The sequence below is a fragment of the Struthio camelus genome, chromosome 6 (genome assembly GCF_040807025.1).
Source record: "Struthio camelus isolate bStrCam1 chromosome 6, bStrCam1.hap1, whole genome shotgun sequence".
NCBI lineage: Eukaryota > Metazoa > Chordata > Aves > Struthioniformes > Struthionidae > Struthio > Struthio camelus.
The window spans coordinates 24,776,637-24,800,865 of NC_090947.1; the positions used below are offsets into that span (position 1 = coordinate 24,776,637).

General features: G+C 36.2%; 1 protein-coding gene across 23 annotated transcripts in view; it reads left to right on the forward strand.

Annotated features, from left to right (window-relative positions):
- Positions 1-24,229, forward strand: part of LOC104144940 (sodium channel protein type 2 subunit alpha) — a 166,164-nt gene that overhangs the window by 59,571 nt on the left and 82,364 nt on the right. For 19 of the 23 annotated variants that reach the window (XR_011141929.1, XM_068948726.1, XM_068948728.1 and 16 more), the window contains 10 exons: positions 1,732-1,836; positions 5,794-6,123; positions 6,875-6,996; positions 8,590-8,739; positions 13,450-13,550; positions 14,655-14,832; positions 15,816-15,880; positions 18,508-18,565; positions 18,788-18,842; positions 21,977-22,167. The gene's annotated coding sequence lies outside the window, so the exon portion shown is untranslated. Of the gene's footprint in view, positions 1-1,731; positions 1,837-5,793; positions 6,124-6,874; positions 6,997-8,434; positions 8,543-8,589; positions 8,740-13,449; positions 13,551-14,654; positions 14,833-15,815; positions 15,881-18,077; positions 18,154-18,507; positions 18,566-18,787; positions 18,843-21,976; positions 22,168-22,776; positions 22,882-24,229 lie in introns of all 23 variants that reach the window. The other 4 variants (XM_068948743.1, XM_068948735.1, XM_068948722.1 and 1 more) reach the window with 4 other exon arrangements.

Genomic DNA, 24,229 nt, shown 5'->3' on the forward strand with positions numbered 1-24,229 from the left:
AGCTGATTTAGCAGAGGGCCACTACAAGCTCCAAGCTGGCCTGAAGAGATTTGGGAAAACATAGTAATTACATGATATTAACTTTTAAACAAGTGTTAACAAATGCCTTAACTATGCTCATTAAAGTGTTGGAGGAATCATATAAAGTTTTTCCTAACTGGATATTGAACGATACCTGAGATTAGGAAAATTCTAGTTTAAAAAAAAGGCAAATAATGCAGAGCCATCAAATTTGGTAAGTTTGAGTAGGTTATTAGTGAGAGTCACAGATTAATAAAGATGAAAAAACAAATTTTGTATCATGGCTGTATTTTGTATGACATGCATTTGCAAAATAGATATTTAAAAATATTTGGCTCCAGAGAAAAGGAAGAGGATCTTTTAAAAATGTCTGGAATGCTTGAAGGAGCAGTACTGTAAAGTATTACATACCAGCAGAGTCCTTACACAGCTGCAAGCACTCACTGCACTAATATCTGGAAGATTTCCTGCATACGTTTGGAGAGAACTTCTTCTGTCTTTAGTAGACTATATTGTGAAGGAGGATTTCCTTCAGCATTAGAAGAAATAGTGATTTCAATGTTAATCTCACGCTTAAATGCAGTTGGATCAAGACTGCATTTGTCAGACTGCATTTGCCCACTCCCGAGTTACTAGGTGCTTCTGTAACTAAGGAGGTTATTGCCTGACAAAGGAGGAGTCTGAAGCTACTAGGATCACCTGGTGCTTTCTTTTGACTTGGGGAAAAGCTTCCCAGCTCGCTACCCCTTCCTGTTTTTACCTTAATCCTTGCCTGACTGAGAGGAGGGTTTTATTACAGAATCTAATTTTGTGGATAAGTGGAATCAGGAAGCTACTTGTGGAGAATTTGAACACCTGACCCTTGTTTCATTTAAACCCCTCCCCTGAATTTCTTCTGCAGTATAAGTGAACAATAATATTAATTTGAAAGTTTGGGTTTTTTTCAACTAATACTGCTTTCTCTCCACTTCCTGTTTTCAGATATGATCAAAACATGAAAACTGGATATTTTTGGAGCAAAATTTACAGGTTTGGGGTTCTGTTTTAGTGAAAAGTAGGATGTTTTGGAATTTCAACAGACTCTAAGTAGCATGGACAAGGTAGTGTGGAATTAAAGTGTCAGCTGCCTTGTCTCCTGATCAATCAGGTCCATTAGAAGATCCAGAGGTATTGACCAAAAAAAAAAAAAAAATCATCTGGAGAGAAACACTGTGAATGCAGCAGTCCTGATAGTGCGAGCTCAAACCCTGTAAGTAAAGATACAGGAAAAAAAAGGGAGGCAAGTATAGCCCTTAAAGAAGTAAAACATTGAGAAATTGTATTTTTCTATTGACTGTGCCATATGCTATATCCAATGAACAATAAATTATTCTTCCAGGAGTACTAAATGTGATCTCAAACAGAGATAAATTAATACTAAATGGTTTGATAGATGTAAAACAAATGTTTTGTGAGGCAAAAAGTAATAATGAAGGGTAGTACATTAGGCTGGTGTTTTTAAGAGCTTATCACTAACAGGATATACTAAGGACAGCATGAATTTACTGGTGGATACATTTTTTAATGTTTTTTTAAGAGAGCTGAATGTACTTAGATGACTCCTGATTGCAATGTTAGTACTTAATTGTAAACCTCTTCTAAGCATAGTTTAAAAAAAAAAAAAGTCAGTCCTTCAACTTTCTGTATATTTTTCATATAATCTTTTTGCAGGAGAAAGTGGTAGGAGGCAGTTAACACAGAACAGAAATGAAGGGAAGGAAAACAGAAGAGGAGATGGTGTATTTCATTTCTTGCTATTGCTAATTGGGAAATCAGGTTTGTTCCTATTTCTGTCACTAAACTAAAGCACGACTTTGGGGAAATCAACTGTTTTGGGATCCGATTTGCCAGTGTCTCTGTCTTGAGAATCATTTGTCCCTAGATACAGAGTGGATGTAAAAATTCATTACCACCATTTGTAAGTGGTTTAAACTAGAGTCTCTCTATGGCTGGCCTTGTGGATTGAGATGAAACTCTTTTAGGTTCTGATTCAGCAAGGTCCTGAATCACATTGCTATCTTTAAACAAGAATTGGCTTCAGTGGGACTACTTGTCAAAAATTAGAAGCATGCCTAAACAAATTTTTCAATAACAACCTCACTAAGCATAGTGGCCTGGCCACCCATTCTTTCAATATTGACCAGTGTTAGAGACTAGACTTATTACCAGTGAAGTAAATGACAAAATAACCTGTGACTCCAATAATCCCTAATGTCCAAAGTAGTACATGAGCTAATTTTGAATTGCTTAAAAGCTTCAGGATTTAGCAAGTCAGCTTTTGAATAGTTAACCTTGCAAGTTAAAAAAAAAAAAAAAAAAAAAAGTACTGCGCAAACACACAGCAAGCAAGGATATATTTAAAATTTTAAAAGCTTTACCAGAATGAGGAAGAACCCAAAATTCTGCACTTGATACTTAATGGTCTAACATTGAAATTACTTTTGCAAAATATTTGTGATATTATTACTAGAAAAAGATCATTGTTTCTCTCCCCTGGATCTGCACTACCATGGTAGCTTTCTTCATTATACCTGTGGTACTTTTCTGAATTTTAAGAGGTCTGAGTTTGGCTGAGGATGAATAAGCAGATGTAGTTTGCAGACAAGGTGCATGTGACTTCTACAGGAGGTCATAGAAAAAGAGAATACCTGATCAATCATCCTGTTCCAAACCAGCCACAGCAAATCGTTGCTTCTGGTATGTCTGGGCTTGACAGATGTCTGTCAGGTCATTGTGTATTACAATTGAAACATCTATCAAATTTTCAAGCTAGAGCCATAAGAAGCAACACCAAATGTTTGACAAAATGGCACTGTATTATAAGATGCAGAATACCTGAGAAACTGTCATGAGACAAGAGTCTTCAATATGCCCTGGTCTTTCCTGAAGCTTTGACTTTTCCAGGTGTTAAAACTTAAGCCTGTTACCCACTGACCAACATGCCAAGTCACTGCTTGGTATCAGCTACACAGAACAGTTCTAGAAAGCAAAACATAACAGCAAGGATCCACATTTGACTCTTTGGGACATGATTCTCATTTTAAAGGAACTGGCTCTGTAGTGTATTTATCTACATCTAGACAAGTGATTGTAATGAATCAGCTGCTGTTTTTATATACCTCTCTCTATCCTCTAATGCACAGTGTTGCTGCTGCTCAGAACCTCGATGCAAATAACCAGATGAAACTTTCTAAGGCTAGGCAAAAGATTGGTCTTGATATGCAAGATAGATCTGACTTTTGTAATAACAGTAACTATGTAGTCAGAGTGACTGTATTATGCAACGGGGTTCATGACCTTGAAGCTCCAAGATTTGCTGTTTTGCCACTGTGCATCCCAAGATTCCTTTACAAAGTTAGATATCTCTCTGTGTTTTGCAAACTATAAAACCAGTTCGTAGGAAGCCTAAGAAAATGTCTTAATGTTGTTCCTTGACAGTAAAAGAGTGGAAACATTTTTTTTTCCTGACCTTAAACAGTTTACAGTTTAAACTCAAAATGCTAGCACCTTTTAATGGATATAAGGGAAATATTGTAACTCAAAGCTTAATTTTCTGTAACTTGGAAGACGATGCTGTGGGTTGTTGGGCCCATTAGAAGCTATGAGAGTGCTAAGTTGTATGCTGTCTACTCTTCCCCTCACTCCTTATGGTATTTACTTAAATTCACAAAGGAGAAATTTGATTCAGGATATATTTCTTCTACAATGTTTTTATAGATACTTAAGAGCTAATATTAGTTCACCTGTACTTCTAGTACTTTTTCTGTTGTATTGATGTATTGATGTGCTGTGATGGGACAAGAAGAGAGAAACTGTATTTTTCCATTTAGAGTCTCCGCTGTTAAATTTTTGAAGAGTGAAGCAGAAGAGTAATCTTAGTGTGACTAGCAAGGCCCAAATTAAAAGTGATATTATGGTCGTCGTTAGTTTGTGTGATGTGCGGGATGATCTTTCTCCTCAATCTAAGTTTTTGGAGACGTTGGATCCCTCCTTACCCACCCTCCCCTCCTAGATAGTGTAGTGGAAGCAGATGATGAATAGAATAAGAAGAATTTGAATGAGTTCTTGCTTGCTTCACTAAAATCTCTACTTATTTTTCCATTATTCCTTATCCACACTCCATCCCTTTTCTACTTACACCAAATGGTGGTTTGTAAGGAACTTTCCTAGGATGTTCAAAGCATCTTGCATAATGACTGAATTTATTAGATAGAAGGTAATTTCAGTGAAAGAGTTCTGAGCAATGCTTCCTTTGTGAGATCGTGAGAGGTTTGGGAGTTGACATCATATATTTTGTGGAAAGAACAGGGCCTAAAGGGTTCAAACAGGGATTATCAAAGCAAACAGTACAAATCAGACCCGGCACACCTTGCACAGTTTGAACTTAGATAAATAATAAAACAACAACAAAACCGAACAGAGGCATGCGAGAGTATTACTGGCTTTCGTGGCTAAGTAGACAACCTTCCCAATTAAAGGTAAAGAATCATGGATGCTGTTGTGGCTGAAACAATGATGATGGGGAATATTAACTGTTGGTGAACCCTTTATAAACAAGATGTTTGATGCCTCCAGTTTAAAATCAGAAACTCCACAGAATCTGCATAGATAGAGCTATATTTTTTAAAATTGACTAAATATGTAATGATACCATAACAATATATAGGCTTTATTTCCAGATGTTCAGACATCTAAGTGTTTTGCCATATCACTTTCAAACACCTGTTACTAGCATTAAATGAGTAGAACAGAGAATACTCACTTATGTTCAGAGATTGAGATTGTAATTTAATGGGGAAAAAGTCCTTCTGAAAGGGGAGAGCTATTACTTTTTACAGAACAGTTACTGAGAGAAGTAGAAAATTGGTCAATGGTTCAGTAAGAGCACCTGCCTGTAAAAAGAGTTTGTAGAGTTTCTGCTTTGTAATAAAATTAGTAAGAGCCCTATAGTGATAGTTTATAGAAGGCAGGTCTTCACTGAAATGATGAGATTATAGTTTGGTAAAGACAATTTTTATTTAAAATATAAATTATCAATCGAGAACCTGCCATTGTTTTCTACTCGGGCTTGTTTTTCTAATAGTAAATTGTGTAATCAATATTTCGTTCTTAAAATAATTTATATAAAATTTAAACTCCTTTTTGCAAGCTGTCTCGAGAGAAGTCATGACAGAGATGTTGATGATGTTTAGCTTGTCTCGTAAACATTACAGAAGTCTTGTTATCACAACATTGTTTATCTTTTCTGTGCTACTTTTTGCTTAGTCCAGTACAGAAATCCTTATATTCAAGATAATCAACATTTAAATTGTGCCTCTTGTTTTGAGAGTCCTTCAGAATGAAACTCTGTTATGATCATGGTTAGTTCAGATTAGGAAGGTGCTATTTTTCTAATAGGTTTTTGAACTGAGCATTTAAGATCATAAGATACAGGGGGACATCTGGTCCTCCTAAAGGTGCTGCTTCACCCACGCACTCAAGCCTGTACATGTAGTATCTGAATCTTGAGTAGCCTAGGATTCATATCTGCTTTTGTAGATGGGGCTGAGACTGCCTATAATATTTAACTTCATTTTACCTTCCAGTCTGTATTCTGAATTTTCTTCAGATCAAGACAAATTTAAGCAGAATGTCTGGGAGGGATGAGGGAAGGTTATACTATTATCGCTTTTACTCGTATTTTGACTAAATAAAATGCATAACTTGGTGCAACAGACATAATTTATGTTGCAGATTCAGACTGTACTTGTGAAGGAGAGTCCTGTTAGCTTCCGTTCCAAAAGAAATGCCAAAGGACGAGAATCTTCATGTGAATGCAGAAATACGGAAAATGAATGCTTCTGGGAGTCTTAGGGATTTTTATATACCACATACATACAGAGGAAAAAGAAAATCGAGGAGTTCATAACCATGTGCTTTTGAGAACTGGCACATGGCAGGAATGTTTGCTGGGAAGCTCTAAATCTCGGTCTTACTCATCAGCTTATGAAAAATGATGGTATTTAAAAAGCCCAACTGTTTTTTAAAGATATGTAAGGCCAGAAAATCAATTTGTGAATCATGGTAAGTAGTGGTAAGTACCAGCAGCCTGGCACTTTGTTAGAACGTCAGTCTTTTTTTTATTTTTTTATTTTTTTATTTTTTTATTTTTATTTTTTAGCCTATGTTAACAGCAGGGAGGGTAATCTCAAGTTCACTCTTTTGATTCAGAAATTGATTTCCTCAACTTGCCTATTTATAAAAGTCAGAAAGTGCACTAAACTTCTTCCCAGGTAGTTCAACTGTGGAAAAATAATCCAAACAAAACAGATTAGTGGTACATTCTCATTGCAGTGAATGTAGTTAATGAATATGACAATAAGCTGAAGCATACAAAATCAATTTGAAATAAAATTGGTATTACTAAATGATAGTGCGTACCACCAATCTTTAAATGGCATTACATTAAATATTAATTTAACATAAAATGAAGGGGGGTTCTCTTGGAGCAGGGTCAAACATGAAAGTTTTCTGTTTTATTATTCACTCCCCTAAGGAGAGTGTTAAAATTCAACCACCATTTTGTTTTATTGATTGCCCAAAGTCCATTAGCCCTAGTAAGGTTGGAGTGTAGATGAAACATGCCAACTTTTTATCTGTCTGTTCATGCATCTTGCACATAAAAGCATAAAATAGGATTCTGCAAACCTCCTTGGATATCCTCTGTAAGACTGCTCTCAGGGTTCTAGTATGCCTGTTTACAGTTTCAGCTGCTGATCTACTCTGTGTGACAGTTATAGTTAAATATTATTGTTTATATGTTTTTCTATTTTAGGTCATCTGTATATGTACATATACAAGTTATTACCCACCGTTTGACATGGTTATCTCCTGACAAACCCAGCATTTAACTGGAAATAACAAGCACTTAAATCGTGATATAATCAGGCTGCTCAGGTAAAAATCTCTTTTGCAGCTCTGGTACCTTTCTTCTGCATGAGAGGCCTATCACACTCTAAAGAGATATTAACTGCCCCATTTTTGCAAGGGCCTGATTTCTCAGGTCAGATAATGTGTTCTCTGATGATATGAATGAACCTACCATTACTAATATACTAGGGACAGTTAAGCAATGCTGCTGGGGTTCAGTAGAACCTTAGTATACTGATGTTGCATACAATATACCAAGCATCAGGGATTTATGATTTCTGTGAGGCTTTTCAGCATGCGATTTACTATATAGTAAAATTTTGTATCAGTTAGTCTCTTTTCTGTGGGATCAAAGTTTTATCTAATTTTTCATATTTAATTTTTCCTTAGCTAGGTAAAACACATCCTAATACAATGTTAGAGTTTGGACATTATTACCAGTGTAATATCTTACATAGCTGTATTATTATCTTATGATAGTTGTATAATTCCTTCCACTCAAGATTTTGAAATATTCTACTATGACATGAGCTTCCCAAGCCTCTTTAAAATAAGTTTGCATGTAAACCTTCTTTTTACGTACAGGGAAATGAAGTCAAAAGCTCAGCCCGAGTACAAACTGTCTCCTGGTGCATTAGAGAAATTTGGATTTTTTTTTTTGTTTGCTTTGTTTTTGCAGTTTCATGTTTGGTAATCTTTTTAGTAATAGGCATTTTGGTTAGTAAGGTGGCAGGTTGCTTCAGAACAAACGGTTAGCTAAGTGGATCACTCTGAAACCCAATACATTCCATGGAGGGAAACATGGGCATAAGGATACAATTGTGCAAAAACAGCTATAGACAAAGGACCTGACTGCATGTAGAACATCAAGTAGTAATGTTGCATCAGGTTAGGGGTTATGTTTATTTTTTTCATAATTTACTTGTGTGTTTGGTGCCGATGTTGTCATAGAGGGTGAACAATACAGTCTTACTGACCTGTAAGAGGAGAGTAGTACTGCCAGAGAAGGTTGCTACATCCATGTGGTCTTACTTCTCACTCTGTAGCGCGGACCTGTAAAACACTTCACAACGGGCCAAAGGAAAAAACATGCTGAAAAGCCTTTTCTGTCCCCTTTATATCTCTTATCCCTTTTAGTATTACTTAGATTCATTCTACTTAGTATTAGATTTCCATAGTAACCAGATCTGGAAAAGTGACTGGGACACTGAAATCGGCTTGCTACCTGTGATCTCTAGTAGAGTGTTTAAAGAATTTTCAGTCTCAGAAAAAAATTGAAATTTTTCTAATCTTTAGATTAGAAATTGTCTACACTTAATCTTTCACGGCACAATCAAATATTAAAAATGCATTTTTTATGTTAAGTATAGGAATAAATAAATACTGAAATTTACAGACATATATTTGTGCATGTATCTGAAGCATTATAAGAGAAGTAAATATTAACTCAGTATGTTGCTTTCAGATGATTGTGACTTCGGTATTTGAAACCCAGATTTCTTTGTGCATAGCAAAAACATTTATGTTGAAGAAACAAAAGCTGTTTGCAGCTTATGTAAAAGGATATGACTAGGTAAAAATATTTATTTTTCATGTCATATAATCTTGTGAATACTCAAGCAAACAAATAATCAAGAACAATGTGAAATAAAGGACAAATAGATGAAATGCTGGACCTACTTAAGTCAATGGGAATTGTGTTATGGACTTCAATGAGGCCAACGTTTTTCCTGATGTATTGAAGTTCCAGGCCTTATGAAAATGCGACAGGTAAGTCATTAATCATAACCAGGTAGAGTTGTACAAAGCTGTACATTAAGTTCTGGTAAGAAAAGTTATGTCTTCTCCCTACCCAGGGAAGGGTGCTGGTGATAGTATTCACACAAAAAAGAAATTCAAATGGGGCATCTCATTCAAGACGGAAAATATATGCTGATTGCAGCAAGAAGTACTTTTTTTTTCTTTTTTGAGAGAAATATAGTTATGAAGCATAGCCTAAGCTTGAGCCTAAAAACATTCTCCTGATGATTTTACATTTTCTTCAGATGTCCTACAGCTAGCTGTTCAACAGCTGCTACTTCATCAGCTGTTACATGCAGCACTAGATCTGAAATGAATATGGGTGACTTGAAAAAGAAAGGTTATTTGAAATTACCACTCTTCACAAATATATTGAATTTTTAAAATCAAAAGTGTACACTTTTTGCAAAAGAACTATGAAATGCCCTTAGTAATTTGGAAGCATTTCCTATGGAAGGCCAAAATATCCCAAGAGAATACTAAACAATTTCTGAATCATTAGGTTCATTCTTCATCTTCTGTTGCAAACATTTAGGGTACAAACTGAGTGATTTTCAGTTAAAAAAAATTACTTAAAAACACTTTATTGGACTTTCTTGGATACTCATTACAGTATTTCTTTAATTACCAAGCTATACAGCCAGGGAAATAATAATAAAACAATCTATGGGAAGTTAACAGAGTTTGTATCTTGCTGGTTTTCCTAACTGAATTTCTAATATTCTATTTCTGAAATGGCTAATCTATAAATTGCTTTTGCTATTAAAGAAATTCTTGTGTATTATGTGTATTTTGTATTATAGAATAATATAATTATCTAGTCTGATACACTTTTGAAATATGAGGATGGCTTATGTAGGATTATCAGTTTGCAATAATTTTTTTTATTACTTTAGTGGATATTCTAAAGCGTGAGAATAAAAATCTCAAATACAGTTAGACTTTGCAGACTAAAAAGTTATATCCTTGAGAAATTATTTCTCCTATTAAACTGGGATGAGGAAAGTATACTGAGAATTTAAAAGAAAGTTCTTCTCCATCCAACTGTAATTATTTAAAACATTAGATATAAATATGCAAACATTTGCATATTTTTCCAGTGAATGAGATTATGTACAAGAAAAGTACAAAATGTGAGTTGTGTATTATGATACATCTTGAAAATGGTCTTAGATCACTTTTGAACTGTTTCCAAAAGCATGAAGAGTCTGTGTCAATTTATTCTGAGAATGCAGCCAGAAAGGAAAATGTAATCTAGTCTGGCCTATATGATACTGTTCAAGGGGATATAAAGTAAAATACAACCAAATGCTATAGGTGACTACTCAGTCAGGAAGAACAGATTCGGCTGCTAGGCTGTCTTCAGATTCATCTGCAGTTTTCATCACTCAAACTGTTCACTTAAACACATTGTAAAAATAGCTCTCAGGTTGAAGCACTAAAAAAAGCTAACACAGCTGGAAAAACTAAACTTGCTGACTGATTCTACCATTTAAAAAGGATACTATTTATAATCATCTACATCAGAAGAAGGAAGGTAGTCGTCTTCATTCTACCCACCTCCTTAGTGCAATAATACATGCTCTAACTATCCAAATAATTCAGTGATTTGTTTTCATTTTAAAATTTTGGCCTGCAGTTTACATAGTAGCATTTCCACTACAAACAAAAAGGTTGCACAGGTATCATACTAACCTCCCTTGGTCCTTAGTATAGATGTAAGACTTACACTACTGTCTGAAGTATAAAATGCTTTGCCCATGCATCCATGGAGGAAGATGGCCACAGTTTTACAGAATTTCAAAAGGCAGCAGCAGTGTTTCAGTGCAGCTGGACAGGTAGAGACATACCATCAGTTAGGAATAGTAAGAAGCAAATAAAGTATGTGAAAGTTCCTAAATAACCTGTGGAATGAAAGTCCCTTTCCATATGTGTAAATATATATGCTACTTCTCTCTGAAAACGGTATTCATATAAAGACTTCATGTTAGCATGATAATGGCCGCTGGGACAAAATCAGGCAGAAAGCACCACTTTAATTTTCATGCAGGTGACCCAGGCCCTTCAGCATGTGACTCAGCTGCAGCCCAGTTCAGCTCCCACTTTGTCGTACTGATCAGCCAGCTTGTGTATCCTGCCGCTGCATGAGTGCTGCTGCAGCCACGCTCATCAGTCAACCTCGGGGAAAGGGCCTTGGAGATCTGAAAGCCTGCTGGCTTACAAACAGAGCTAGCTTCTGGGGTTTGGTGCAGTTATTATGCAGTGTTAGTCCTCCAGTGTTACTTTAAATGCATTGATATTTGGTCTGCAGCAACATACACTCAAAACTTACTTTACAGATTGATGTCATCTGCATCCATTTGTGCGTTAGTAATAATTGCATCTTTATGAATAATTGCCTTTTATTAAGGATATGACCTTAGGGAGATAAAGCAGGCCAGGTAGAGAGGTAGAGAAGCTTCCTGTATCTCCAGGATTGAAGAGAAAATGGCTTGAGCACACACAGTGGTGAAATAATGTGACAGAACAGAAAGAAATCCAAAGCATCAGTTGAATTAGTCATTAAAATTATTCATATTCTGTTCTATTTCTATCAGCATATCTATGTAAATGAGGGATAGATAGTCACACTTTCTACAACAAAGCCTGCATACTCATTTTCCAAATGTCCTTTCTTCAGGCTAGTTGCACCAACATAGGAAATGTAGTTATAGGCCTGGGGGAAGGGACTTTGTTTTCCTGTGCAGTAAGTGGAATATGGAATTAGTCAAGGTGACGCTTTGGATAGAGTTGAAATTCTTTAGCATACATCTGATAAAAGTGCATATTGTAAAAAAACAATTCCAGTGACATTTCTAATCTGGCTGTTAAATTATTTCTAGCGATCAGACTAATGAATGCATTGGGTTATGTTTGTACTCCTTACTTACCTAGTTAGATTTAGAATCCCCATACATAATCCTCCTTTAAACTAATCCCCGTTTATGTCCTCATTTTAACTGCATATCTCATAGATGCCTATTTTGCATTTAAGAGAGCAATCAAAAAATGAACCATCAAGGAAGCAACAGCTCAGAAAGAACATTTCACAAGAGACTATTTTGAAACATATTAGTGAAAAAATACAAAAGCAATTTTTAATGGTGTAGCTATCATGCAGTAATTCCTGCATGAATTGAAAACTGAAGCAGCCTCTATATGCTCTGTCATGTGAACTATCCTAATTCTCTTAGGAAGGCTCAGAACGATAACCCTGCAGTATCTTTACACAAAAGAAGTTAAGCGTCCATAAAGAAGTGTAAATAATAAAGCACATTTTAAAATTAATTTTGCTGATGACATAGACGGCATCAATCTGTGTAGTAAGTTTTGAGTATATGTGGCTACAGACCAAATATCAGTGCGTTTAAAGTAACACTGGAGGACTTCTTCCTCTGCCTAAGCACATTGTACTGTGCATTTGAATTCCTGTATCTCCACAGTATCTTCCATAGCATCTTCCCAAATACAGTCTCCCAGACACTACATTGATTGTACACAACATAGTCTGTGGATGTGAAACCTAATTTTCTTCCTCTTAATTGTTACACAGCAAGAGCAACAGGTCGTATAGGGCCCTTCTTCCCTATATATTAATAGTGCTGACTTAAGCACTTACAGAGACAGCCAGCTAACATGGCATCTTCAGGCAATGCTTTGGCAGGTTTGGTCTGCCATTTAGCGGTTATTTTGCTACAATATTCAGTCACGTTTGCACAGGAATATTAATCTTGAACTATTCATTCACCGGAATGAAACCAGAACTAACAGAAGGTGGAATTTTCTGTTCTAAATATATAAACATAAATATATATAAAAATATATATATGTTTCTGAAGATTCCTATCAGTATCCCACACTGTCTGTTTCATCTTGCACTCCCTCTGTGCAAATCTGAATTTTTATCTGGGAATTTATTACATTTGTTTTATGTAAATGCTCGCATACCTATTGCCATGTAAACTGCGTTCAGTATAAGAAAAATTTGTATAACATAAAAAGTACATTTCTAGTGGATTTTTGAATACTGGGCAAAACAGAGCTTAATTTATTAAGGCTTTCTGTATTATTTTTGCCTTAGAATGAGATGCAGACTTAGACTGAACATTCTTAACAGTTCTCTCCCATCTGGATGTTCTGGTGTCAAATAACATTTGTGCTGAGGCTTTAATCTTTCCTCCACTGAGGACGTGAATAACATCTCTCTCGTCTGTGTAGCTGTTAGTTAGATTCTTAATAGATTATAGGTTTCTACTTCTAGCAAATCTGGTTGAGATTGACTGATGGGTTTTAAAAATCCTGGGGAGGAGGGCAGAGAAGCAAATACTCTAATACAGAGAATTATCGCTTAGTATTTCGTAATATCCCTAAGAAATAAGTCTGAAAACAAAGGTGCTCTCACACATATTTCCATAGCCTATCGCTTACATATGATGATTGACTCGTGGACTCACTTCTTTGTGGAAACTTTATTCTTGATGTCTTTCAAAACTTTTCAGGTTTTCATTTGCTGGTGACCACTTTTCTTCTTGGCTTGCTTTCTTGCTTATAAAGCACTGTTTTTTCTTTAAGATATGAAGCTGTGCATCCAAGACTCAGGAAATGCAGACTTAAAAATTCTTTTCTCCCCAATCTCCCCAGTCCTCACCTCTTCCTCAGTTAAGTGATGGCTATTCTTAAGGAAGAATGCTTTTTGAAGGGGTCTGCAACTGTCTTTTCCTTAGAGGCTTGCATAGGGAAGGGTAAGTAGTCATTGTTTTTTAAAATAATGCTATCCATCTTAACTTTTTTTACATTGTATTTTCTCTGGGAGTCTTTATGCAGTAGGACTTTCTTACATCAAGACACTATAAGCTGGAGGTTAATATATGTCTTAATATGTCTTGTGTTGCTGAAGGCTCCGCTGATCTTGCTAACAGTTGCAGGAAATTAAGGATGCTTTTAAAAATTAGTTGTAGACTGCTGTGAAGAAAAAGTACAGGCTATACTGTTTTGTCTTTCAAGATGTGTAGCAGAGTTGTACAAATGCTCCTTACTACTTGTCCTACTGAAGACAGGGGCTCCCCTGAAGAGAAGAGACTAAGAATGCTGGCTTAGATGATAACAGAAAAGTGGATTACAATGAGAGCTCCCTGATAACTAGTGATCTCCGAGGAACAACTTCATGCATGTTCACTGAAGCAAACATTGCACTGGTCTGAAATTTATGGGATGCTTTCCTATACTACATAGAAGTAACACCCTTGTGTCTTTGAAACTCGCTCCTTTTGAATCAAAGTAATCATGGCATATGAAGGAAATTTTCTGTGCAAAATCTGACAATAGTTGCACAAGCAACAGAATTTTATCCTTTTCTTCTACCTTTCTGCATGGTCCTCACGTTTTGTGTGACTGCATTTAAGTAGTAACACACAGAGGAGAACCCAGCAATTATCTCCCTACTTCTCCACTCTGGCAGTGGTCTTTTGACAACAAATGATTACTATTTTCACTTCAGCATGAAAATATTTAGAGCTACAGCAACCTCCTGAAACCTGTCATACCTTGCAACTTCTGCTGGGAAATCACTACTGCAAAGATCTTTCCTATCTGGTTGTAGCAGCTTGAACTTACCCCATAGGCAGGTCTTGAAGTGAGGGGTCTTCAAGTGAACAGTGATGTATTTCTTTGGTAGATGAAAACAGTGACCTAAACTTTGTTATTTTTGTTAGCAATCCGATTTTTACAGTTTAGCTACTTTCCACTCTAAACCTCATGCATAGTCAAGTATTTTTAAACAACGTGGGTTCTGCTGGCAGAATGAAAGTTAAATTTTTTGCTCTAAAATATTATTTCTGCTCATACAGGAGTTATCAATAGCTTCTGTGGCAAGTTCTTGCCAAAATTCTACTGGAGACTGACAGTCGCGTGATATGTTCCTGCGCTCACTTGCATATGTCCTGCTGGTTTGGAAAGGGATCAGCATAAATGTAATTCCTGCCTTAGATGTGTGATGCACTGAAGTTACTGGAAATCTCTGTGTGTGTGAGTATCCACGCTCAAAGTTTTAAAATAAAACAACCCTCTAAATATATTAATTGAAGCTGAAACCATATGCTAATCTACATCTGTAACTGTTTTTCATAAAACCATAAGCAGACTGAGATCCCACTTTAAAAACAAAAAAACAAACCATAATAACAAATATATCTTTGCTCTTTGAAATATGGGATATTATAAACAGAATTTCTGGTTTCTGGCAGGTTTATACTTCATTCTTGCAATCTATTTTCCAGTTACCTCTATTTTTATTCTAGAAAGGTATCAGTGAACAATTTTCTTTTTCTTTTTTAACCTGTAAGTAGGCCATGAAGCCATAGTGAGACACTCTGTCAAACTAGTACTGAGTTTCTGTGAGCCACTGGGATTCTGGTTCAGAAGGTCAGAGCATTGAAATCCTACTTCATTTCACAAATGTATGGCCATCTGCTGCCATCTGTCTGTTTTGTAGCCATGACTTAACAGCGCATCATTAGTTTAATGTACCAGATTGCAGCTGTTTTTTCTGCTTCTAAAAAGCTGCTAGGCTTCTGGTGTACTTTTTACCACATTTTAAAGCAATCAGGTATCTTTTCATTGGTTCTTGTTGGTCTATTTTGGCTCTTTATGGAAAAGGAGATTGCAAAGGCTGAAAGGTTTAACAACAATAAAAAAAGATACAGAATGGCAAATAGGCCTAAAAACATCGAATAGTTACAGATTTTATAATCAAGGTCTTGTTCTATCTACTTGCAAGTTATATGTTCCTGATTGTTATCTATTCTTTTTTCTTTCTCCCAAGCATGTTGCCATTCTTATCCTCTTTATAGAATCCAAGAAGAAAATTAGTGTTGTCTGTGCTATTTGTGGTTCTCACAACTGTTATTGTGACAACGTAGCACCATGTTCCAAAGTACTATGTGAGATCTCCAAAATACTAATTCATGCCAAAATCTATGAAAAACTTCTTCCCTCCTTTTTCACAACAGCACCTGAGACTGTAAATGATGGAAATGGGACTAACCAGCCAATCCAAGCGAAGGAACCTCTAAAGGTCAGAGTTGTACAGGGCCCTACTAAGACTGCATATTGAAGCCTGTGATGCCACAAAGAGTGTAAGGGGAGAAACACATGGCATAATATGTATTCATTCTTTTCTCAAAATACTGTGAAACTGACACTGTAAGTGATATATATTTATTCCATTTTCACTGCGGATCTTAACACTTCAGTCTTCCCTAAGTGCCATTTTGTACATTTAAAGTTATGGTTCATGACCAAGCATATGATGAGTACTAAATAGATAACTCTCAGCACATCCAGAAAGAAACAATTTTAAATTAGAAATGGTCAATATTCTCCTCAGTATCCATTACTTATTATTTTAGTGTATTTTAGTGAATTCAGGTGTTAAAAAGACCAATAAATGAGGATATATGTTTTGTAGACAAGGATATTAGTTTTTATGCAGATGCTATAGTAGAGAATTTCATTCAGATTAAAAATGATTTCATGTACAAAAGGTGTTATTCAAATACTGAACAATTACAAAACTGCTAAAGCAAGTTCATTTCTACATGCCCATTTATTGCCCTTAAACCTTCCCTCTGAACCCTACATAATCCTTGCTGATTAAAAGTGAAGTAAAAATGTTTGTTATTGCAATAATCAGAAATACTAACAGTTACATTTTTTGAAGTAAGAAAGCATTTGACAAACTGTGCATATATTTTCCATCTCAGCCATTCCATGGCTGTGCATATATTTTCCATCTCAGCCATTCCATTTTCCATGGTCAGCCATTCCATGGCAGTGAAACAAATCAAGAGAATATATCTTTTATAAAATGCTGTTTCATAATTATTTAAACTATAATTTCCCCCCCCAAAACAGCATTGTGCAGTTTACACATGCAAAAACACTCGCAAAACTGTGTGATTAATAGAGGGTCATCATTTATATCAGAGAGTAGGGGAATGAATTCTGCATAGTTATATTCCTGTGAGGAATACAAAGGTAGTAAAAACAACATTTGTTCTGAGTTGTTTTCATGAATATGTGCTGTTGATAGTAATGCTATACTTAATACACAGACTACTTTCTCTGCTGGCTGTAAGAACAGTCCTGACCTTAAAGGTGAAGACTGGTCTTCCTGCCTTCTTCCTTTTCTCTCAAGGTTCCCTTGTCAGGTTAGTCACGGAGGTCAGGAGATGTGGCAGAAGCGGCCCTGCTATGTAACGCATAACACAATAAATGTTGTGGGGAAAAGGAAGTTGATAGCCTCTTTTGCAGCCGCCTTCTACAAGCTAGTTGAACCTAATCACCAGATAATGCAAACTGAAGCCAGAAATTAAAAAAAAAAGTAAAAAAAAACTTTAAAAAAAAAAACAAAGAAGAAAAAGGAAAGGGCAGAAACACCATCTAGAATTTCCAGGATGAAGAAGTTCACATGATAAATGCTGAGAAGCTTATGCTGAAATTTTTCTTACTCTCTTCTTTATGCTCTAAGCATCTTTTGATTCACGTATCGTATACACATACAAAAAGTTCATTAAATTAAAAATCAAACTATAGGTGATAAAATAGTACAAAGAAAATGAGTACTAAAGACATGCCTCATTTCTTACCCGCCGTCATCCAATCCTGTGGGACTTGTCTGTGATCTAAGATCACAGGTCCTGTGGATATGATATTTTTCAGAAAGTTAAGCTTCTTCTCCAAAAATTATTTGATGAACAAATGTTATTCTTATGAAAAAAGTTGAATATTATAGAGGAGCGAGTAACAGTTTTAGAACTTTTAACGAACATTTTCTTCTTCACTCACTCAATAAAAAGCATAAGACAATCAAGAATATTTTGTTTTTTCCTCAAGTTAAACAGTATTTTTCACTTTTGAATCTTTCGTAAGAAATATCAACCAACATGAATACTTTTTAGTGAAGACTGTTTTTGCTTCAGGTAAATGGAACAAAATCGATTCCACTCTCTGGAAATAATATAATCAAATTGTCAAACCGCATTGCACATTAGTGCTTTAGAGGAATGTCACATCATAAGCAGGCAAAATCTAGGGATTCTTTTTTGTTTAATATATGGGGGTTTTTTTCAAATGTATCTCTTTCCTTAAATTTCCCATGTAGGCATTATAAAAAAATTCACAACCCAGAAGCAAAAACCCTGGGGAAAATGTTATTCAAAAGACTTAAAATGTATATTCTTTTATAATTTTTCTACCAATTGTATTTCTAGATTTATCCACACCGTACCTCTGTCTCGATATGTATGTTTCATGAAAATCATGCAAAAGAAACTATTGCTTTCCCAGGTACAGTCCGATTCAGAATGCAGTACCTCTAGTACTAATGGCTCAAGCAGGCATTTGCGTGTCTTCACTGTTTAAACAGCTGCACAGGCAATGTAACTCAGTATAAAAAGTGTCTATCATCAGATAGTGCATTTTGGTTAAACAGACAGTGGATATGATGCAACCTGAATTTGAATTGCTAAAAAAAAAAAAAAAAAAAAAGTCTTACCATCAAAATATGATGCAAAGAATAAATATTATGGCTCTTAAGAAACTCATTAATCCTATCTTTTGAGGCCATTGTAACAAAACTGATGATTATATTCTATTTATCTGAGCTATAGAGAGTGATTTAAGTTGTACCATTTTTTGCAGAGCCTGGTACTATTTTCTGCAGAGACTGGGGGCTTTTCCTTCATTCGTCCTACATTTGGTAAGTCTGTAGCTAGTTTTGCATCCTATCTCCTCCATGGATTCTGCTGAAACCACTACTTAAATTTACTGCAAAAAATCCTCAAAAACAACTTTTGCAGCATAGAAGTTTGAACCAGGGCTTTTAGCACTTCAAGGATTCCTGCTGCCGTGATCTTATGGTCAAGACTCTTGCATCCTTAGCATCAAGCTGTTGTTACTTTTATCTGTCTTGCTTCTGTAGGTAAGGAGTGTCATCCATTTTTGCCACTTGAAAATAGGATGCTACTCATCTCTGGGTAAGTAGGTCTTATTGGCTTTTCATAGTTGTTGACATTCTCCTTATGGTCCTGTTATTGTACTTACGTCAGTTATGATGCATATGTTGAAGCACTCAAGATAACATTAAAAAGAGATGGTATAATCACTGCTGGTATATTGAGAAACGTAGTGCCACCGCTTGTGTAATGTAGGTCAGCTTCCAATGGACACAAAAAGTACCATCTCCATTTATATCCCAGATCTCTGGTTAGAATGAGTGAGTACTGAGACTGAACCATGTGCCTCTGCCACACAGGAGGTTACCCCAAGGCACAGGCATGCTACTGATGATGAAGGAGGGTTGTTATGCTGAAAATCAGAGTTTTCTATCTCAGTCCAGCACCATCCATGACTACTAAAAGCGCTGTGGAGATAAAAGCAACTGAAGCAATTATCAATGGGTATCTACTGGCATAGCAGATAACTTGAGCGTTTTGAATGTTCTCTTGTATTCTTGAGCGAACATAAAACAAAAACCAGTATAACAAATAAGATGTTTCCTGTTTAGAGTAGAGTAGTAGCAGTGGTAAGTCTGCTAGACTATAACTATTTATACCCTACTATCATTATTTCTAAATATTCTATTACACATCAGATTGTCTATATGGTGTTGATACTGTAATAATTTTTCATAAATATTTAACAAGGAAAATGCTGGAAATAAATACACAGAAGGGAACAAAAGATAATATGTTAGTTATAACTGATTCTCCAGTCTTTGCTGTCAATCACAGCTGGTTTTACTTTTGCATCATTAATCTTTTTTCATAGCTTAAACGTTCCTAAAGACTCCAAGCTCCCTAAAATTTATTCATTTTGGATCCTGAAAGGACAGCCTCAGCTTCTATGTCACACATACCTATGGTAAAGGAGGGAAAATTGCCAACCAGTCTAGAAAAGGTGATAGCCTCAGAATTAAAAGAACAAATACACACATGTATGAATCAGTCCCAGTTTTCTCTACCAAAGAGATTTGCGAGTTGAATGGTTCCAATTTGCACTTCTGTTGGATGTGGGCCATTTAAAACAATTGAGGTGCTTCTCAGCCTAATGAGAGCAGAATGTGAAAAAGAAATCAGGCCAAGCAAAGTTTGAGGCAGAAAAAAGTAGTTAACAGTACTCTCCTTTCAAAAAAAAGGTGAGAAAGGTAAAATAGGCATCTAAAGAAACTGTTACTCAGTTTAATACAACAGGGACATGAAGTTCCTTTCATTTGACAGATTTCCTGGCCCTAAGTTGCAGCTATTGGAATTAATAACCCTTAAGTAAGATATTAGCTTGAATGAAAAAGATTTCCCTTTGGGAATCAGTGATTTTATTCCTAAAATTCAGCAGAGAGAGCTTGCATCTTCTGAAAATAAATTTTAAAAAGTGACATGAAAAATTACGATTAAAAGTTAATTTACAATTCAAGGTCAGGTCATCCAGCTTTACCCTCATATTCTTTCAAAAACAACTTTCAGTACATTTACCGCTCTGTTTACATACAATATTTAAGGCTCTCTCTCGTGCATTGTGTCTGTGATCTCAGGCATAGGAAAAACTGTCATTTCATCATTTTATTCGTTTTAAATCAACGATGTTTTTCTTTGGACTGCAGCTGTTCAGCAAAAATGGTTCAGAATGATTCAGATTCAGAAAGGCTCCCCTTGGTATTTCCCAATGGAATAGTTGAATTCTCTTTTTAAAAATTAGACACACTACATAATTCAGGAACAATAATGTATTCTTCAGTACAGCTTCCTCTGTAACTTAGATGAGAATCTGGGGAGAGAGTCAAGCAAATGGCTACAGATCAGACTCCGTTGCTTTTATCTCCACAGAGTCAGTTTTAAGGGAAAAAGTAGTAAGCACAGAGGCAAGCGCATGTGTAACTATAGTCTTGCAAAATCAGAAAAAAATATTTTAAGTAAGTTCTAAGTGCATGCCTGTGTATACATAATATTATACACTGTGACATAATATTACACACTGACTTTTTGTACTGTGGTTGTGGCAGTATTTTTACTAGTCTGGTAACAAAGAAACAATACAATTTCTCTTGCCTTCAGTGATATATAAAGGAAAATACTTTCATCAATCAGTACAAAGTTGTGACAATTTCCCTTGTCATAACAGAAAGGAGTTTATGCCCTTGGCATGGATGGTGGAAACATTTCTACCTCGCCTCTCTCCCCTTCTTCTGAAAGTGTTGGCAGCATGTCCCTTCTCTAATGGTTTTAATCCTCCAAAAATGGATGAGAGGGGTGAGATTTTTATCAGTGTAATGAGCCAAAATACTGCATCAGAGCTGTTATTTGCTTTGTGTGTTTCTGCACATGTGGCATATACAGGTGCAGAACAGGCAGTAGATCTTCTCAGAGGAGGACTCCAGACTGAAGGAATAAACCCGGGAGGAAGGACATGGCCTGAGGAAGAAAAACCTATCTGGGTAGAATAAACAGCACTAGTCAGAAGGGAGTTGTAGATAATCTTTTTTCCTGTTAGTAATTCATGTTGTCTTGGTGCTAAGCTTGTGCCTGTCTCATTATTCTAGGGGCTCTGCCTGTTTGCATTACCATACTGAGGAGACCATGACAAAAAACAGTGTGTGAGCTTGAAGACATGAGATTTTGGGGGAGAGAAAGTTAGCCCCTGCTTATATGTAATCAAAGCTAGCTACAAAAGAAAGCCAGACAATGCAAAAGACAGAGTTTGCAAAGCTGAAGTAACTTTTATTCTGGAAGGGTCTGAAATGCCTGTTTAGAGGGTCTGTTGAAACCACCGCTGCTTTCCCCTGTAGGGAAAGAATGCAGTTTGTCAAACAAAGCAGTCCACCTTCTTAGCATAAACAAATCTGTTGCTCCAAACTAACAGTGCCCACCCTTTCTAGGAAGAGTACTTAAGCTTCTGCCAGCATCATGGGCAGGCTGCACACTGCAGCCTGGCCCACAGGCAGCTGAGCCTCCTGCAGCAGCTGAGTGCAGGCCATGTGGATGAAGTGGCTGTGTTGTGCAGGCCCAGCAAGTCTGGGGCTTCCTGCAGAGCCCTGCTTAGCTGGGCAGAGCACACACAGAAGAAATGCCCAGCAGCATCCTAGGTGAAACTGCCATTTTTTCTGTGGCCTCCACAGTTTTTGCTAATCATGAGCACGCACCAGTGCCAAGGCCAGCAGGCAGGATGCTTTCACAAATGATGGAGAGTAAACTGCTGTCAACTGAGAGCAATTCTGGTGGCTCTTGGACAACTCGCTACACCCCCAAATCATCCCAGGAGGGGCAGCTGAAAGAAGAGTGCCGCTGGCTGTATGAATTACCCTAACAGGTCAGTATTTGAGAACTATTATTAAAAATATTTCTATAAAGAGTTAAGGAGAGGCAAATCCCTCTTTAAGGTGCAAAACCAGCAGAGAATGGCTTAAGGTCTGCTGGGGAAGTTCTGGTTATCATCTCCCTTCTGCCTAAGTATCATAGCCACCACTATTTTTTGTGACAAGTCCATGAACTGAAATTTACTGACTTCCATTTGTGTTCTATTGCCATTTCCTATATAGCACTCTGTATAAACCCCTAGTCAGTGACTCAGGAAAAATGTAGTCTAAAATCTTCTTCATCTTATTTGTAATAGCTACATTAAATCCCTGTCTTTAAATATGACTGTCTTACTGCTGTGTTAAGTTCTCCATTCCAAATATAACCATATTTCCCACATTTTTTGCCTTTGGGAAATGTGTGATTTCTTCAGAATTAGTAAAATAATAAATTGCAGTGACAGTCTAGCAAAGGAGTTTTTAAAACAAATTCTTTACAAGATAACTTTTATTTGTTGTGTGTAACAGAAGGCAACGGTGAGTTAATATTTAAACAAAAACTATCCTTGTTAAAGATTCAGTAGCCCAATGTTTTCAACCAAAGTAAATTTTCTCTGTGACAGCGTTCCTCAAACCTTTTTGTTATTCCAACGGAAAATGCTGTGGGGATGATGAATGATAATGGAATATATTTGTGTTCCGGTAGGCTGACAAAAGAGACTGTAAAGGTACGTGAGACATGGAGGACAAAGGTTTTCTGGAACCCCTGTGCTCATTAAGTCAATCTGTATTGTTCATCCACATAAAGCAAAACTTCAGTAATACTTTTCAAAAGTAGCTGTAAGTAGCTGTCTGAGCACAAATTAGGTCCAAATGCTAAGTTTAGAGATGCCTAATCTCCTGAATGTGTGATGAACAGTCTTGTTTCACTACCCGTGTCTTTTGTAACATCAGAACATAATGTGTGAAAAAGATAACAGAACTTGGACATTTTTCCCACATTTCATATATGACATTTTAATGTAGATTGTACAACTAAATTATATGACAGTTGAGGAAATTATTGTAGATGCAGTGGATGACGCCAGGTATTGCAGAAAGAGTGTTATGCTGAAAGTAGCAGAAGGCTGCCCTGGGGAACTGGATTTTTCTCTTTGCCTCGAAGCAAAGTTGCAGTATGATGCTTGGCAAATCATTAAGACTGCCGTTTTCAGACAGCAGCTATCTTTGCTCTTTTTCAGTTTCTGAGTGGAAAAAAGCATTGAGCAGTTACAGCTACAAATTTCCACTGGCTACAAATTTCCACAAAGTGCAGGTTTTAAAAGGCTATCCTTCATCTAATTTGAGTGGATCTTCTCAGAGACAAGGTCCCTTTCAGAAAGGCCGTGCTGGCTAAATTTCAAGTTCCTGCTGCAAACCATAGCTTTCCAAAGAAGAAACTTTGCCAAATTGCTTTAACATTAAAAAAAAGACCATCTTCCCCTTGGCTAAAATACCATTAAAATCAATATCCTAAAAATGCTGTCAAAACAGCTATACTGCTACTAGTCGAATCCACCATACCTACAATACATCTTAAATATCACGGTTACAGAAGAGAAATCTAGAATATAGGGAGGTCAACAAAAAGCAGTAGTCTGAATCAATGGAAATTGTTTTGTTGTCCGTAGTAAGGGAGCAGATGAGTGAAAATGTTATAATTTTTTGGTAGAGCACTATTTTTTTGCAGCACATACAAATGTATTTTAAATACATTGCTGACGCTATTAAATTGCATTCCTTCCTTCTAGACACCCTACCAAGTGGATAACATCTTCATGGCAATTTAAAGATGACAATTTATAAATTAAATCATTTTATCCACTGTTTACAGTCTTGTTACCATGATTGTTACCAAATGTTATCATTGGCAGACATATCAATAGTCATTGAACTAAACATAGCAGCTAATACTCCAGTCAATATTAGCTCACTATCAACAAAATTAGAAAACTGGACCTTACCTTGGTTAGAGGGTTAAAAAAAAAAGTAATATTTTTCTGATTTGAGGATGTGTTATCTAGATTCCATTGCTCC